Source organism: Primulina huaijiensis, chromosome 9, assembly GCF_012295235.1.
Source record: "Primulina huaijiensis isolate GDHJ02 chromosome 9, ASM1229523v2, whole genome shotgun sequence".
Classification (NCBI taxonomy): domain Eukaryota; kingdom Viridiplantae; phylum Streptophyta; class Magnoliopsida; order Lamiales; family Gesneriaceae; genus Primulina; species Primulina huaijiensis.
Window position 1 is genome coordinate 7,899,070 of NC_133314.1, and position 6,525 is coordinate 7,905,594.

General features: G+C 32.0%; 1 non-coding gene across 1 annotated transcript; it reads left to right on the top strand.

The window, feature by feature from the left end:
* The first annotated feature begins 5,793 nt into the window (after positions 1-5,793).
* Positions 5,794-5,904, top strand: LOC140985448 (small nucleolar RNA R71). The gene has a single exon (XR_012176767.1). It is a non-coding gene; the product is annotated as a small nucleolar RNA R71 (small nucleolar RNA).
* The last annotated feature ends 621 nt before the right edge of the window (positions 5,905-6,525 follow it).

The following is a 6,525-nucleotide window of genomic DNA, read 5'->3' on the forward strand; positions in this document are numbered from 1 at the left end:
TGCATACGGATTTTTTTCTTTAATTTGTCCTAACACAGCTCCAATAGCATAATCACTTGCATCACACATTAATTCAAATGGTAAAAACCAATCTGGAGGTTGTAAAATAGGTAATGTAATTAAAAGATTAATTATTTTTTTAAAAACATTTTCACATTTTTTAGTCCATTCAAATTGTGTATCTTTTGTTAAAAGATTCGAAATTTGTTTAGATATTATGCTGAAATTTTTTATAAATCTTCTATAAAAACCTGCATGACCCAAGAATGATCGAACTTCTTTGACCGTTTTTGGTGATGTTAAATTAGCAATAAAATAAACTTTGGTTTTGTCAACTTCAATTCCTTTTTCAGATATCATATGACCTAACAAAATCTCAGATTTAACCATATAATGACATTTTTTGTAGTGCCCAAAATCAGTACACGTAAATTCCATGCATTTAGTTAATGGGTAATCATTTATTTAAAATTTAAAAGTTATTTAATGATGCATTATTTTTTTTCAAATTTCATTATTTTAAATTATTTATGTTTATGTGATGCACGTTAAAATATTTTCTCGAGTTTCATGTTTCAGGCGATGATTCGAGGCGGGATCGAGGAAAAGACCAGTGACGATTCTTGGCAAAAATTTTAATGCGGTATTTTATTTTAAGTTGAGAATGAGGCGTTTTAAATAATTTATTTAATTTCAGTATTTTAAAGCCTAATGATTTATGTGGCGATTTAGAAATTTAAAACATTTAGAATTTATCCATGTTGTGTTTTAAATTTTAATTTAAGATGTGTAGTAAATTATAGGGGGTTAATATTTCAATTAGTATTTTAATTAACACTTAATTAGTCAATTAAGCACTAATTTACCCCTAATTACCTACACAACTCACGCCACACACACTACACGTTTTACACACACCCATTCACGTTTACACACACACAATTTCATTCCACCTTCACTTTCATTTTTTTTAAAAGAAAAACCTAGGGTTCTTCTACCTTTCAGCAGCCGCCCCTTCCTCTGAAATTCCAGCAAGGCTTTGTTGTGTTTTCTTCAAAGAAAATAGTGCCACGTTCGTCCCGGATCAAGCCTCGCTCCGTTTCCGCGTCGATATCGTCGTTTTGGTAATTTTAATTATCAAAAGGCACGTATATTCTGTTTTTTTCTGCGTCGATCATGTCATAGTATGCGTTGCGTCGTATTTTGTATGAAAATCATGTGAATGTTGTGTAGAAGTTTGAGCAATTAAGTTTAGATCATTTTTGAAACCATTTTTGGATCTAAAATCATGTTTTTGCTGTCTTTTTAAATACTGCCATTTTTCGGTCTTGATTTTGAGAATACTTTTAACACAAATATCGTAGAACTTTTTGATACCTTCGATGTGATATAAAATTCGAAAATTTGGGATAAAAATTGAGTGAGTTATGACGTTTTTTGTGGGACTGCTCAAACTGCGACTTTTATGCAAATTGTGTTGTTGAAGATATTTGTTGCAGGCTTCGTTGGGAATTGACGGGCGATCGTTGCTGCGTTTAAGTAAGTCAAGATCAATTTTGGGATTATTGTTGATGTCTCTTTTCGTGTCGTTAAGCACAAGGTTGAACTAAGAGTCGTAGGCAGAAAAGTGGTGTCGAAACCTCGGGTTGTGTCGTTTGTTATTATTTGTCGGGTTTGGTGGCAATTGTAATATCTTGTATGGGTTGGAGTCATTACCTTAGTGTCCTAGGAGGGGTCTCGGGGTATCGATTCTCAGCCCTTATGGTTTAGCAAGAATAGGGAAACGTCATGTTAAGTTTTCGCACAGACTTATGTTTTTCCGAGACTACACGGACCCCTACACGGACCAGAGCACGGGGTCCGTGCCCTTGTTACATTCGGAGTGTCAATTTCCAGTAGGTACACGGAGGTGTACACGGACCCGGACACGGGGTCCGTGTCTTTGCTTTCTTCGGAGCCTTTTTTTTCCAATATCTACACGGACCCCTACACGGACCTAGGCACGGGGTCCGTGCCTTCCCTTTTCTGCACGACTCATTTTACAATATCTACACGGACCCGGAGCCGGACCTGGGCACGGGGTTCGTGTACTGCCTTTTGATTTGGGTTGAATGCTTTGAGGTCCGAGGTCTTAGTTTAATGCAATGTTTTAACAAGGCCGAGTCACGGGAATTTTAAAACGTCCTAAGGAAATGAATGAGCTTGTGTGTCTACGTCTAAGCTATGAAAGTTAAGTGGTTGAACTCACGTTAGTATGTTGCAGCAGCGGCCCCAAACAAGATCCAACGAATCCCTCAATGCCAAGTAAGTATGTTCGACGTGCAAAGAAAATATTTCAAGTTTTTGAGGTATGCTAAATGTCTTGTGACCAAATTATGAATGGGTTTGGAAGTCGGTGAACGTGGCCGAGGACCTCTCCACCCCGTTAAAACATGAACGGGTTTAGATCAGGATTGGAAAGCGTTAAAGCATGAATGGGGACCAATCCACCCGTTAAAGCATGAACGGGGATCTCATGTATGTGGCAGTGGATACGTCCCTGTCAGCCCAGTACTGTGGTTTGTCTGATCAGGAATTTATTATGTATGGGTCACTTGCTTTGAAACATGCCTCTACGCAAAATGATGAAGTTATGTACGTCCAAGTATGTTCAAGTATGCAAGCATGTTTTAAGAAAAGTTTTATGTCGATGGCACGTCTATATATGTATATACGTATGTTCAAGTATTGTTATGCAAGTTCAAGTTTCATGTATGTACTCCTTATTTTAAAATTGCATGTGGTTTTATTACGCATTATTCGTTACTTCCAGTTTATACGTGTTGAATCTTTAGACTCACTGACTTGATCGATGCAGGTGATGAGTATGTTGAGGAGGCTGGAGGTGGGGACCAAGGAGCTGGCTTGGACTGAGTTGAAGGCTAGACCCGAGGACCGCCCAAGATTTTAAGTTTTTATGAAATATCAAATACTCTGATTTCACGTTACTAGTCATGAAGCATGCAAACAAATATTTTGTCAAACTTTATTTTTAGATTTCTTGCCCACTGTGAGACGTACAGTTTATTTAATCGTATTTTGAAGGTTCACAAGTTATTTAAGAAAATTTTAAAATTTTTCCGCAAATTTTAAGTAGAAAAGTACGGTACGTTACATTTTTCCCATTTTAAAACAAGATTTTTTTCTTCACATCTTTTTAATACTTCTTCTAGGTTTTTAAGACAATTTTTAAATGAGTTTCCAAAAACAGTTATATCATCCATAAAAACTTCTACAAATTTTTCAATCATATCACTGAAAATACTTGACATGCATCTTTGAAAAGTAGCCCGAGCTATACATAAACCAAATGGCATTCTTTTAAATGCAAAAGTTTCGAAATGACAAGTGAAAGTAGTTTTTTCTTGATTTTCTAATGATATAGGTATTTGATAATATCCCAAATACCCATCAAGAAAACAGTAATAAGAATTTCCTGCTACTTTTTCTATAATTTGATCTAAAAATAGTAGTGGGAAATGATCTTTTCTAGTTGCATCATTTAATTTTCTATAATCAATACACATACGCCAACTAGATGGAATCCTAGCTTGTAATAACTCTCCCTTTTCATTTTTTATAACAGTGATGCTTGACTTTTTAGGTACTACTTGTGTTGGACTTACCCATTTACTATCTGAGATTGGATAGATAATTCCAGCGGCTAATAGTTTTAAAACTTCATTCTTAACAACTTCCTTCATATGTGGATTTAACCTTCTTTGTGATTGTTGATATGTTTTAGTATTTTCTTCCAAGTGAATTTTATGTGTACAAATTAAAAGATTCATACCTTTTATATCTTTCAAAGTCCATCCAATTGCATTTTTATATTTTTTAAGTAATTTAATTAAATCTTCTTCTTGATTTGGTAAAAGAGTGGAAGGAATTACAACAGGAAATGTTTTATTTTCACCAAGAAATACATATTTCAATTCTAATGGTAAAACTTTTAATTCAAGTTTTGTATTATCATCTTCTTTAAAATTATTTTCTGACTCAAAACTTTCTATTGAAAAAACTTCAGATTGTTGATTTAAGTTTTCTTCTTTTATATTTTCTTCCACAATTGTTTCAATTTCATTATCATATTCATTTTCATTAATACTTGGTTGTTTACATAAATTGAACACATTAAGTTCTAGAGTCATATTTCCAAAAGACAATTTCATTATTCCATTTCGACAATTAATTAAAGCATTTGAAGTTGCTAGAAATGATCGTCCCAATATTACTGGAATTTCATTATGTACTTCTATTGGTTGTGTATCCAAAACAATAAAATCTACAGGATGTATAAATTTATCAACTTGAACCAACACATCTTAGACAATACCTCTAGGTATTTTGATTGACCTATCCGCCAGTAAGAGAGTAACAGAAGTGAGTTTTAATTCTCCTACAAATTAAGTTCATAAACTGAATAAGGAAGTAAATTCAAACTTGCTCCCAAATCTAACAAAGTTTTTTTAATTTTATTTTCTCCAATAATACATGAAATTGTTGGACAACCAAGATCTTTATATTTTAAAATAGAATTATTTTGAAGAATAGAACTTACTTGTTCAGCCAAGAATGCTTTCTTCTTCACATGCAATTTTCTCTTCACGGTACATAGGTCTTTTAAAAATTTTGCATATGAAGGTACTTGTTTAATAGCATCTAATAATGGAATATTTATCTTTACTTGTTTAAAAACTTCATAGATATTAGAATCATTTTTTGTTTTTTATGATTTGTTAATGCATGAGGAAATAGTGGAGGTTTATTTGATTTATTTACAATTTCAGATGATTTATCATTCACCATATTATTATTAGAATTTAATGTATCATCATTCTCAAAAGTATCAGGATTATCATCATTACTCTTTGATTTTAATGCTCCTTGTTTTCATTACTATATGAATCATTAACTATTTTACCATTTTTAAGGGTAATAACAGATTTTATTTGATCAATTTTTTCATTTTTAAATTCTTGATTTTGATTTTTAGGATTAGGTTGAGGTTGAGATGAAAATTTTCTTTTTTCAAGAATATTAAGTGTAGATGCAAATTTTGCAAGAGTTTCTTTCAAATCACTCATAGATTGACTGTTTTGAATATTGAACTCTTGCTTTTGGATAAATGCATGAATTACATCTTCAAAGTTTTTTCTTGGAGGTGTAACATAAGGAATATAACCTTGATGATTTTGGTTATTTTGAAAATATTGTTGTGAGGGTTGTGCATTATTATCATTCCTCCAACTAAAATTAGGATGATTTTTCCATCCAGGATTATATGATGGTGAAAAATGATCTAGTATTGGTTTTTTATAATTGTTAACATAATTTGCTTGTTCATGGAGACATTTTTTAAATGAAGGTAATGTTGGACAATCTTTTGTAGCATGATCATGTATATCACATATATGACAAACAATTTCTTGAATACTTTTTAATTGACCACTCATTTTCATTTCTAATGACTCAATTTTTCTTGCTAAAGATGCAAGTTTAGCTTGAATATCTATATCATCTTTAAGATTATAGATACCACCCCCATTTGTTGAATTATTGATTTTAGTTGTTGGTGGTTCTATTGTGCCTATATTATCCCAATTTTGAGCATTTTCTGCTAATGAATCCAAATACTCCATAGCTTCATTTGGGTTTTTATCTTCAAAAGTTCCATTACACATGAATTCTATCATTTGCCTATCTTTAGGTATTAGACCTTCATAAAAGTGAGAAACTATTCTCCATGTTTCAAAACCATGATGTGGGCATGTATTAAGTAATTCTTTATATCTATCCCAACATTGATAAAATGTTTCTCCTTGTTTTTGAGAAAAAGTAGTAATTTGTCTTTTAAAAGAGTTTGTTCTATGGGAAGGGAAAAACTTTTTAAGAAATTGTTGTTGCATTTCTTCCCATTACCTTATTGAACTCAATCTCAAATTTTGTAGCCATGTTTTAGCTTTATCTTTTAAAGAAAAAGAGAAAAGCTTTAATCAAACTATATCCATACTACAATTTTGATCATTATAAGTGTTACAAACTTCCTCAAATTCTCTTAGATGTAAAATTGGGTTTTCAGAATCTAAGCCATGAAAATTTGTTAAAAGTTGAATAATTTGAGGTTTAAAGTTGAAATTAGATGCATCAGGAGGAAAAACTAAACAAGATGGGGCACTAGTTCTAATAGGGTTCATATGGTGCCTAAGTGTTCTTAATTGATCATGTTCTTGATTATTATTATTATTATTATTATTATCATTATCTTGATTATTTGAATTATCATCCATGTTTAAATTATTTTCAGATACTCGAATAAATCTACCACTTTTTTTTCGACTCCAACTATTCATACAAAAAACAACACAAAACTTATAAATAAAACATAATTAACAAATATAAACTTAATTTACACCTCGCGACAACGGCGCCAAAAACTTGCTACTACTTAAATTATAAATCACCCAAGTGTAGGTTGTCTGCAAG